This window comes from Lissotriton vulgaris, chromosome 2_1, assembly GCF_964263255.1.
Source record: "Lissotriton vulgaris chromosome 2_1, aLisVul1.2, whole genome shotgun sequence".
In the NCBI taxonomy this organism is placed as follows: Eukaryota; Metazoa; Chordata; class Amphibia; order Caudata; family Salamandridae; genus Lissotriton; species Lissotriton vulgaris.
In genome coordinates, this window is record NC_141687.1 from 477,553,886 (window position 1) to 477,566,414 (window position 12,529).

Consider the following 12,529-nt stretch of genomic DNA (forward strand, 5'->3'; position numbering starts at 1 on the left):
TCGATATCTGGGCAGAGCTGAGGAAAAAGGGGAGTCCCAAAATGTGTTTTCTCAATGCACTTTCCATAGGAAACTTTAGAGAAGGCTACGGGTCAAACTGCTGAACGTAATTCCACCAAATTTGGCAGGGAGAAAGGTAGTGGTTCAGAAGGTGTGCTTTTGTTGACATTGTATACATTTGTTCAGTAGTTTTTGAGGAATATCAAATTTTACAGATATCGATATTTGAGAATTCTGAAATGTTATTGGCTGAGGGGTTACACGCACGAACTTGCAGCTCATTGGCTAAGAACGGTTGAAACTAGGAAGTGTTGGCAGGCATTTTGTAACTTAGTACGTCAGCTCGCATCTCTCCGTGTAGAAGCCATTGGGTGTGTAGTTTTACCTCTGTGAGGCAACACTGGCATCTGTCTGTGTGAGATACCCCTTTCACGCTGTCGCTACCAACATCACCAGGTCACGGCTATGCTTTTAGAAGCAAGTCACTTGGCTCGGAACTCTGTGAGTCAGTCTGTCAGCACGACCTCCTACACTACCCAAACACCGCTGCACTACCCTAAACCCTAAAACACTACTCCCAGCATGATCCCCTACACTACAGAAACATCACTGCACTACTTTAAACCCTGAAACACTACCCCGAACACGACCCCCTACACTACACAAACACCACTGCACTACCGTAAACCCTAAAACACTACCCCCAGCACAACCCCTATACCCCAAACACCACTGCACAACTCTTAACCCTAAAACACTACCCCCAGCACAAGACCCTACACTACATAAACACCACTGCACCACCATAAACCCTAAAACACTATCCCCAGCATGACCCCCTACACTACACAATCACCACTGCACTGCCATGTTGTGGAGAAGTGTGGCTCAATGGTTAGAGCGGCAGACCCTGATGCAGAGGTCTAGCCCGGGACCAGGGTTCAATTCCCTGCCTCGGCGGGTCTTGGGCTCAAAATTCGACGGACCTGATAATTCTCGCCTCAGTGCCTATTCTAATCATTGTTGCGTGTTTATCTAGGTTCCTGATCGATACTGTGACCTTATGCCCCTATTCGGCTATAAATCCCTTTATTCCCTATATTGGCATAACCGTTCAAGTGCGATTTTCTGAAAAGTCATCTCTGGCCTCACACGAACAGAGCCACATTCCAGCATAGTTCCCTCTGCCACTTCCTTTGCGACCAATTAGTGCAATGACAGAGCAGTAGTCACTATCTGATATTCCTAGATAACACTCCGAGTTCTTCAACAAGATAAAAACTCAGCAAACCTGGAAATCCCCGCTTGCTATGTTTTGATTAGTAATAGAACTCTAATGAGCAACTGATAACTATCACTTCCTAGTGACATCTTTAATTGACGTCTTATGTCCAGCAAACTTGCGTCAAACCCGGCACCTGTCAGGTATAAATATTACCAACGTTGCCTTAAGCAATGCCTGTTGTACGAGCTACTGAAGCCAGCTGCCTGCACGACCCCGTGTTGGTAAATCTAGCACTCTGTCGCTGCAGCCTGCTATCCTGTGGTGGTGAAGCTGCTGATACCATTATCGCCGCTAAAGCGCGAACTATGGTGCAGTACGCTTAAGGAGCTGAACAGCCGTCCCTCTGCGAAGACATCCAGCAGATTCCAGCTGCCCGCGGACGCTGTCCCCCCTCCTTCCTCGACGCGCTGAAGAGAAGCCGCTGCCTTTCTCGTGCAGAGAAATCCAGTCCCGGCGCTTCCGGTTTTCCCTCGCGGGTGACTGGGATATCGAGAGAGACCCCTGAAGGAGATACCAATCCTCCATCATTCTATTCAGAGGTATGGTGTTGACTAAACCCTTAGACGAGAATTCTTGAAACAAACCTTGGCAAAACCAACTTAACTTAAGCTACTTACTTACTCCCCTTTTCACGTGTTAGGCTTAGGTCAGGCACACTGGGGTAGGCTTAGTTAGAAGCACCAGTTGAGTATGTTAGCCTAATGTATATATGACTGTATATATGTTTTATTACTTTTAACCATTGTATGGCTAAGAAACCATATCAATGCTTTTACAGTTCTATTTCGCAATACTTATCTTACTGTACGTACTTTTTATGATAACAATTATTGCAATTGTGGCAATACATTTCTCTTGTACGAGAAGAAAGACTGTTCAATAAATGTTAACCCTTTATTGACAAACGCCCGTCTCTCTATTCTCTACATCTCGTGAAAGTAAACTGCACTAGACTGACTGAGTGAAATACATGTCTATTGTTTCACACGACCCTAGAGATCGACTCTTGATCTGAGGAGCAAAGTTGTCATGTTGCACGGTTGTTGGAAAACTGAATCCCTTCTTGTCTGTGCCAAGGAAGCTGATCACTTCCTATGCAGAGAAGAAAGTTTCCAGTGACCTCTGAGCTAGTTGGTAACACAACCCAATTAAGTTTAGCATAGTCAGTGGAGGCCTGGAATATCTGCAGTTCCACGTCGATACTACTGTTTATGTTATTCCAATGCGCAGGGCCTAGTGGGAAACTAGGAACTACACTACATGGCGCCCAACGTTTGGTAAGGCGATAAACTAACGCAAGACAGTAGAGTAACTCAGTCGTGCATATTTCACACAGACCCCTTTTCTCCCGTCAAATACTCCAATAGACGTCTGGAGTGGGTGAAAGGTTAAAAATCCGCCCAACCTTAGTAGGAAGAGATTCCTATGTAAAGCTCTGGTTTATTCAACGTTGAAGGATACAGTGTTCCAAAATATTGTGCACCTAATCTTTGTCTCCTTGGAGACCTACTCTGCAAACCTTGCATTTTTACAATGCCAGAAAATAACGGAACCACTGGGGGCGCAGCAGATGCGTCTCAGCAGGGTCCCGAATACACAGACCCGGATGCTATTATCATCCCGGTCCACTTAAGAAGATCTATAACGTTAAAACTTATAGAAAACGGACTGACACCTCAAGGTGGTACAGTAATTTTCGTGATAGAGGCTCACGAGTATCGGCAGACAGAGGTATTCTATTCATGGATAAACTTTCCAGCGGCAAACGCTACAACACAAGAGTTTCACTATTACAAAATAGAGAAACCTCCGGAAGAGTACGCTCCTTTCGAGGAGATTGAAATTCCACTTAAATTTCAAGAGCACCTGCTCTGGTTTAATGGCGCCCTAAAACACAATGATCACATAACTAGGCTCGGTCCTCTAGGTAGACCAGGAGCAATGTGGCCGGTTCTAGCCAGCTACACACCACATCCTGACATTGCAAGAATGTCTAAGGAAGAGCTGTTAGCACAGCTCAAAACACTAATAAAAATACATAGGCAATTAGTCCAATATGTAATGCGGACTGCAACAGTCCAGCCAGCTGTTAATTCACACCAGCTGACCCCTCATCAGGGGAACACAAATAAAATTACACCACAGAACATACAGTCATGTCTTGGTAAAACACCCGTAAAACGGGAACAAATTCCTTTCTGGTTAGCACAGAAAATCACTCAAATAGAGGCAGTATTTCCTGATACTACCCCTATTGAGAAACACAGAATCTTGACCATCTGCCTTCCTATGGGAATCGCACCACACGTGGAGGACTGCGACACTTGGGGTACAGTCTTTGCTTCCATTTATACAAAAACACACGGTGTTCCGTCTATGGCGGTTATACCAGAAGTGCTAAAACAGATTCAAAATGAATTCGGTCCAGAGCCCGCTTTAAATCTAGGTATGAAATTACTGAAAGACTTCAAGCAGGTCTCGGCTATATTATTAGCCAACATAAAAGGAGAAGCAGCATCTGTGGCGATTCGCCAGAAAGCGAGGGAAACAGATATAAAAGATACTGTTGAACTTGCAAAAATCATAGAAAAATGCTATGAAGAATTAGGTAGAGACAGCTTGGGTGGGAAACCGGTAAAGCCCCAACTGCTCGAAAGTCCTGAAAAATTATTTATTAAAAATAATTTAAACACTCCTAAAAAGAGCTGGGATGGAAATAAACAATCCACTCCCAAGGAAAAAGTTTTCCAGTCCAGAGGAAGGTCTCCTCGACGGAGGGAAAGAACTCCGACTCGAGAACGCCAGTCTCCCCAGAGGGAGCTCTCTGAGAAAAGATATAACCTTAGAAATAGGGATAATCTGAAAAAACCTGATAGATATCAAAGTATTGATACACGTCCCTCTCGATCTTCTCCACAGAATTCGGAAAGAAGAGGACGGTCAGACCCAGGAGAGCACACCAAGTCCAAAGACAAGGAACCTGCTCAGAGTAAAAAATCTCAATTTCCTAAAAAGAAGGTAGCCAGTATTAGAGTAATCAACCATGCCGAGAATACTGAGGACACAGTTGAAAAATGGGGAGTGGGCATTGACAATGTTGGACAGTGCAGCAGAAATCAGTATAGCGCGCAAGATCTTGATGAGTCATCTGGAGACAGTGGACACGAATGAGTACATTCAGGTTGAAACTGCCGACACCAGACTTAGCGAGCCCCATAAAATATACGAAATAACATTGCGTATGGAGGGTGATAAGACTAGGAAAATTAAGGGTCTATTTTGGGATAAGCTCTCAAAAGGCTATGATATTCTGTTAGCTGAAAAAGATTGGCCCCCAGAGTTTGTCAGGGAGTGCCCTCGTGGCGAAGAAGTGATTATGCCTGCCTTCTCGAATCACATTCCGATTCACAAAAAATATACATATGCACGGAAATGGGCAATAGCACAGGCACCTGCATTGTATAAAAATCATGTAGGATGGGATGAGGATTCACCTCCTCACAAAATCCAACTAAAAAGTGAACCAACTGCCCAACGGCAGTATCCCATAAAGCAAGAAGCTAAAAAACAGGTCAGGGAGATCTTAGATCAACTTGAGTACCAGGGGGTGATTGAAACATGCACCTCTCAAATGAACAATCCTTTGTTTCCTGTCTCCAAACCAGACAATTCATATCGTCTAGTTTTGGACTACAGACATCTTAATACATGTTCCAAAACTTTTGCAGTACAAAACTCGCATAGTGCAGCCCTAATGAATAACATAGTTAGGAAAAAATATAAAACGACATTAGACATATCTAATGGTTTCTTTTGTCAAAACATTGCACCAGAAAGCAGATATTTGACCGCTTTCTCCGCATTTGGGTCGCAGAAAAAATTCTGTCGACTCCCACAGGGGTTCAAGAACAGCCCAGGACTATTCTCAGCTAGGGTAACAGAGTTACTACAAATCTATGATGATGAAGCATTATCTTACGTAGATGATATTTATCTCACAGATGACGACTTGGATACTCACTTGAAAAGAGTGAACACCATTATACTTGGGTTCGCAGCAGAGGGTTACAAATTCAACTTTAAGAAGTCCCGAATTGCCCATCTGACAGTACTGTTTTTAGGGTACGAATTATCAAGTGAAGGGAAAAGCCTAGCGGACAACTTCTTAGAGAAGTGCGCTGTACTCCAAGCTCCAAAAACGCTGAAGAATTTACAATCCAGTCTAGGCTTTCTGAATTTCGGAAGAACTTACATTCTAAATTACGCAGAGAGGGTTAAACCTCTCTACGAACTAATAAAACCTGATTTTAAACAAATCAATTGGACTCAAAAACACACAGAAATTTTGAGATCACTGCAAACAGACATGTTAGCAAAAACAAAATTAGACACACGTGACAACACACGTGATCTTGTAATCCGAGTCATCCCAGGAAGATGCGGATTCACATACCTAACCTCTAATGAGGGAGAAAAGGTACCAATTTCAATAAAATCTCACTTGTACACACAAGCAGAAAAAACATTCAGTCACACAGAAAGAACTGTGAACGCAGTGCAAATCGCATTAGCAAATGAACGAGAACTAGCACACGGCAAAAGGATTAACATCCTCACAGCGGAATCCGCCTTCGAAGCGCTATTCAGCCCAGTAAACCTGCCTACAGTGTCACTGGATCCGAAATGGATACAGTGTATAGATTCTCTAGGAGCGGAAGACGTAAAATACTATTTCGCCCCGCAATACGAAGAACTGAATGATTTAGAATATGAAGAAAAATATCCTCTGCCAATCGAAATTCTGCCTCTCCCACAATATGCCTGTATAATCTATACAGATAGCTCTGTACAGCATTTCAACGTAGAGAGAAAATCCTACGATGCAGCATGTGCGATCATTAAATGTCGTTGGCTGTGCGGTAAAATCAGACCGAAGGTAACAAAAACTGAATCTGTAAGAAACTGTTCGGTTCAGAGAACTGAAATCAGATCTTTAAAGATGGCGCTCAAAAATGCAGAACGCGAATTCCCGACACTTATAGTGTGCGATTCTCATTTTTGCGTCAACTCTTACAATAACAAACTGCAGAGTTGGATTGAAAATGACTACAAAGATGACACAGGTGCCACAATAAAGCATAAATTGCTCTGGAACGAGGTAGCTCTTTTAAGTAAAAAACTACAAAAGACTCACGTGATTCACGCACAGAGTCTTCAACGTGATGGCGTTCACGTTGCAGGGAATTCATTGGCTAATACAGCCACCACGGAAGCGACAAAACCGGCTTCCATAGCCACAAAAAAGCGTACAGATAAATACATAGACGGGGAAACCATGCTGGCAGTAAGAACGACCGTAAAAGGCGACTGTGCAGCACTACCCGTAAACTATCCACTCAATTATGCACACATAATCGATGCAAACTCCGTTCCTTTTGCTCGAATCCCTGGAGTGGGGGACAGAGTAATTCCAAACATGAACAGGAGGATATTTTTAATAGCAGACGCACACATGGGATTGGGTCTGAGAACACAAAACAATCAGTATACTGGTGGCCGTGAATGAGTGTAGAACACCAAATATATGCAAACAACTGTGAAAACTGCAATAGGGATCGCAGTGGTGAACCATGCTACCGGCTACCGATCAGAAACAGCGTAACGCTGCCTGCACCCCAACCTGCGTCCTATTAATCAGTTAAGGCTAAAAGCACTTAAAAAATGAGGCACCAGCGCTCGGCTGACGCTAGAACGGTTATAAAAGATTTGCGAGTCTTTATCGGCACATACGCAATTACCACGTTCCATTCTGACCAGGGTCCTGCTTTCAGCTCTCGAGCTTATAAGGAGGCCATGGCCGGCATGGGAATTGGGTTGCGGTATTCTTGTCCATCATACCCCGGAAGGGAACAGTGTGGTAGAAAGAAAAAACCGGGACATAAAGCAATCTATAACAACGAAGGTATTAGGTTCAGGCGCTGGGTGGGTCAAACATTTAATAAGTGTCCAGACTAGTCTTAACAACATGCCAAGAAATTCTCTAAAAGGTTTCAGCCCATACGAACTATTGTTCGGAATTAGAATGCGAGTTCAGGACCTCGATAGTCAGATGTCAGTGGTACAAGAAGAAACAAAGCACTTTGATGTAAAGGATCGTTTGGCTGTTTTACAGGAACTGAATGAAACAAGAAAATCATTAAGCAACATAAAGTTAAAGCAACAGCCAAGTACCACTGACGAGGCACCACCCGCAACAGCCCCAGCAAGGCCTGTCTGGATTCCAAAGATTGGGGATCTAGTCAGAGAAAAGATCGCGGTTAAGTAGGAATTTGGGCCTTCTTACAGAAAAGCAGTACTTGTCTTGGCAGTCACCAGAACAAGATCAGTTGTGCTACCGCCCCTTGCTGGTAAAAAGGAGAACAGAGTCGTGTCTATCGATCTGGTAAAACCACAAGCATGTGGCCTATAATCAACAGTAGGCCCAGTGGACTCCCAAGAAACAACAGAATACCCAAACTTGCAACAATCCAAGAGGTTCAAACTGAAAGACTAATCACATTCGATCAGCCTGCAGTGCACAATGAAGGACTATGCAATAATGCCATGGAACTCGTGCCTCTTGAAACACAGATTGAAACAGTTCGTCAAGAAACAACACCAGTCTACAATGATGTGGCATCAGAAAGTGCTACCGAGAGACAGATTGAAAGAACAATCCCATCAATTGACAGAACTGCCTCTGGTTATTTCATCAACTTCGACAACTTCTCTGAATATCAAAAGGACCCCGAAGTGATGCCAGAAACAAAAAAGTATTCTAAAGAAAATACAACAGGACTCCTTCAACAAATCAAAGAGGTATATCTGGATTCACCGTTGATTGAGCATTGGATTATTTCAGGGGTATTCATACTCCTACTATGCCTAATTTTAGTTTTAATTTTAGGAAAGTTTATTACAATTGAATGGACACAGCAAGTCTGAACATCAACCTAGTCCTGAAACCACACAGATCATCCCACGTGAAGAAAAGAGAACTGTCAACAGTAAATGTCACAGCAATTCCAATACCTGGTGGGGTAGTATGGGAGAAAACAGACTATGAGATATATGGTCCGGTCGAAATCCTGAAGTATCCTCATCAACTAAAGGTTTCCTTAAGTGACTTTGTGACACCGAGTACATTCTCTGATGATTGGGACTTTAACAGTATTAATGACATGATGTCTGATTTAGTAATGTCAGCTAGATTCACAGATCATGATTATTTACAAGGTTCATCTAGTTATGAGCAGTTATTCTGTTACACCCACTATGGGGATCATTACTTGCATAAATCTGCACAGCCTAGAAATGTTTTTATGTATAATCAATGGGAACATTGTTCTACACCACCTAAAAGCAGTTCTAAAGCATTTTTTGAGAAATTCAAATATTTTTCAGGGTTTAACACCAGTGATGCAGAAACATTTTATTACAAACTGTTAGATAAAACAGGAATGAAAACAATGCTGACAAATTCTAAATTGATATATTCAGAAGCATTTTATGACAAAATGATGACATTTGGTTTTGATTATTGGAAAAATAATATTGAAACGAAAACAATTTGGGGTACAAAAGATTGGCAGGTGCAAGGCATAGAAGCACTATTTAGAACCTGCATGATACCAGAACAAATGTTATTTTTAAATGACACAATACACCAAACATCTTGTCTTGGCCTAGCTAAGATCAAAGACCTTAAAACACTGTCTATACCAAAGCCAATACCTGAGAATACAACCACAGATATTGAGTTAGACATGTCACAAATTTTACATTTCAACAGAACACATCCTGATTGGAAAAAAGTGGTTAATCTGTACCAAAGCCAATACCTGAGAATACAACCACAGATATTGAGTTAGACGTGTCACAAATTTTACATTTCAACAGAACACATCCTGATTGGAAAAAGTGGTTAATCTGGCCTACAGACACAAATAGCTGTCAAGATAGATTCCTGAACAAGACACAGGGTTTAAAAATGACCAGATTAGACTCAAGATATTCCCAGAGACAACATCCAGGAATAATAACAACATACAGTGTAGGGAAGCTCTGCCTTGAATGGCTAACAACATCCACACTGGCTGAAATTAAGCAACACTTGTCTTTACTAAAAGATGGTGCTGATTTGCGCGATTTCATTCTTGGACCACGCAAACAGCGTCAAAAGCGTTTCATAGCGACCAGTATCTATGCTGCTTACAACAAGGCTTGGAAAGTCAAACAAATTGAAACTGCTGAAAAAATACGAGAAATTGATCGTATTAATTTGGAGAAATCACTTTCTGTGGTAGACAATGGGTTAATGACTCTGTCTTCCAGAATATATTCATTGGACAGTATTGTATCCTCTGCCTTTGATGTGACAGACAGAGATTTGCTAATGTTACAACATGGCCAGTTCAATTACGCTCTATTATAGAATTAGGCTGGACGCTGCAAAATCTTCGTTCAGGCTATATGCCTTGGCGTTTAATCAACACAACGTCATTATTTTCCAGTTTTAACCTTACTGATAAACAGATCAGTTTGGCACAGAAAGGAGCAGACTATACAATCCTGAGCATCGAAAAACTCGAGAGATTACCATTGACAATGTCAGAGAGTCCTGTCATTGAATGGATAATACACGGAATTATCACAATTCCGATAACAACTTTCCGCTTTAAAAAGTGCCTTGAGTACATACCTGCTGGCCAATATGAACAATTGGGTAAAGGATTTGTAAAATCTATATGGAAATTACCATACACTCATTCTTGCTATAGTGACAGCGACAAAAATGTATTTCTTAGTGGTGAGAACTGTAAACATTCACTAAGCGGTATACTTTTGTGTCAGGGTATTAATTTACACGGAGCATGTGATGGAAATTCAAACAACCTTTCATGCCACCAGCTAGTCACACCTGCAACTCAGATAGAGCCCTTCTTTATGCAACTTTCGAACTGGAGTTACATTCTTAGAACGGATCACAGATGTTGTGGCCTCGTGCCAGGGAAAAGTTATCTAGTAGAAGTAACATCCATGGTCAAATGCTGTATGCAAGCATTGTTTCCGAGTGGGGCTGCAGACTCAGTGACTCCCATCTGGCCTCGTCTGAATCTCTATTCTATACGAATTGATACTTTAAGCAAAGTGAAATCTGTACTTTTACAGACAACAGTGCCTATAACGTCATCAAAAGAGACGTATGATCTTCTAGTTGCAAGGACAGCTACTGAAGTTCATGACCTTTTATCAACAAATTGCCCCGTGCATTTCGTAGAAATGTTCAGCCAACTCCTTAACATGTCTAGTGCAACAAGCATCCCAGGCATATTTAAGACAGTCTTTACGGGACTGCTAACACCCTTCCAGGCAATTTTGGGAATCTTTCCTAATTTTGTGCACTCCATTTTTGGCGGCATACCGTTATTTTCGGGACTCGTCGCAGGGATTCTATTTTTGACCCTCCTGCTACGTTATGGCAAGCCTCGGCTCAGACATAGCTCCCATGGGAATGGAAGAGACAATCCTAGCAATGCGCTACCGGGACAGGATAACTAACGTCCTTGGATTGGCCAGGCTGAGAGATCTAAACATGACCTGGTTCCTTTCATTCAGACCGATATGGCAAAATTGCATTTTACCTGTGCTACGGTGTATGCTTTGCAGCGATGAATGCGTGTTGGACATCTGTCTTTCACTTCCATCAGCAGTACCAATGGACGTCGATACTTTGCTCAGTCCAATAACGGCTCACGCATTGTGTTGTCCCCAGCGGCTACCAATCCTGATGACGGCATTTGTGGAGACTCCTGTACTACAGCCAAGTGGTAACAGTGGAGCGAGTGACAAAAGCAACATCATCCAGGTACAACGTGCTGTGAGCATTGCTGGTCCTGCCTTCGATGACAGCAATCATTCTCACACCTGCCAAGTTACAGCGCTATCTAATTTGGTTGAACTATCACCTGATTTTGTAGACCAATTCTTTGAGAGCCTGTCTGATACGATGTTCTCACCCGTAGAGAAACAATAACTTTTAGAAGCTTTTCCGACACACAGCGTTCCCATGAACTCTGAATTCGGCCTTCAGTTTTGATCAACAATAACTGCCAAGAGCTTTGGAAATCTATTTTTTTTTTAATTGAACAATTTTTCTAATATTGACCCCTTTTTGGCACGAACAATTCTTTGCTTAACGTAAAAACTATTCTTTGAGACCAAAGCTTCACACTTCTATTTCTAAACACATCTAGAGACATAACAATACTACACCAGCCTCTAGCACACATGTTATTACAATGCATTTTTATGTGATGATTTATCTCGCCTTTTCTTCTGTCAGAGATACTTCATGTGTAATTCTTTTGCATAATCATTCATTGATTTCATATGCAATAATTTTTTGAATGATTGCTATGCTTTACAAAAAACATACAGTACCTATATTCCATGTATTACAAGTACGCCTATTTCGAATGCATTTATGTATTTTGGGGTGGGTAATGTTACACATGCATCTAATTGCTTTAGTTTTAGTAATTTTGATGGACATTAACCCGTGGAGTGGGTGTTGCGTGTTTATCTAGGTTCCTGATCGATACTGTGACCTTATGCCCATATTCGGCTATAAATCCCTTTATTCCCTATATTGGCATAACCGTTCAAGTGCGATTTTCTGAAAAGTCCTCTCTGGCCTCACACGAACAGAGCCACATTCCAGCATAGTTCCCTCTGCCACTTCCTTTGCGACCAATTAGTGCAATGACAGAGCAGTAGTCACTATCTGATATTCCTAGATAACACTCCGAGTTCTTCAACAAGATAAAAACTCAGCAAACCTGGAAATCCCCGCTTGCTATGTTTTGATTAGTAATAGAACTCTAATGAGCAACTGATAACTATCACTTCCTAGTGACATCTTTAATTGACGTCTTTTGTCCAGCAAACTTGCGTCAAACCCGGCACCTGTCAGGTATAAATATTACCAACGTTGCCTTAAGCAATGCCTGTTGTACGAGCTACTGAAGCCAGCTGCCTGCACGACCCCGTGTTGGTAAATCTAGCACTCTGTCGCTGCAGCCTGCTATCCTGTGGTGGTGAAGCTGCTGATACCATTATCGCCGCTAAAGCGCGAACTATGGTGCAGTACGCTTAAGGAGCTGAACAGCCGTCCCTCTGTGAAGACATCCAGCAGATTCCAGC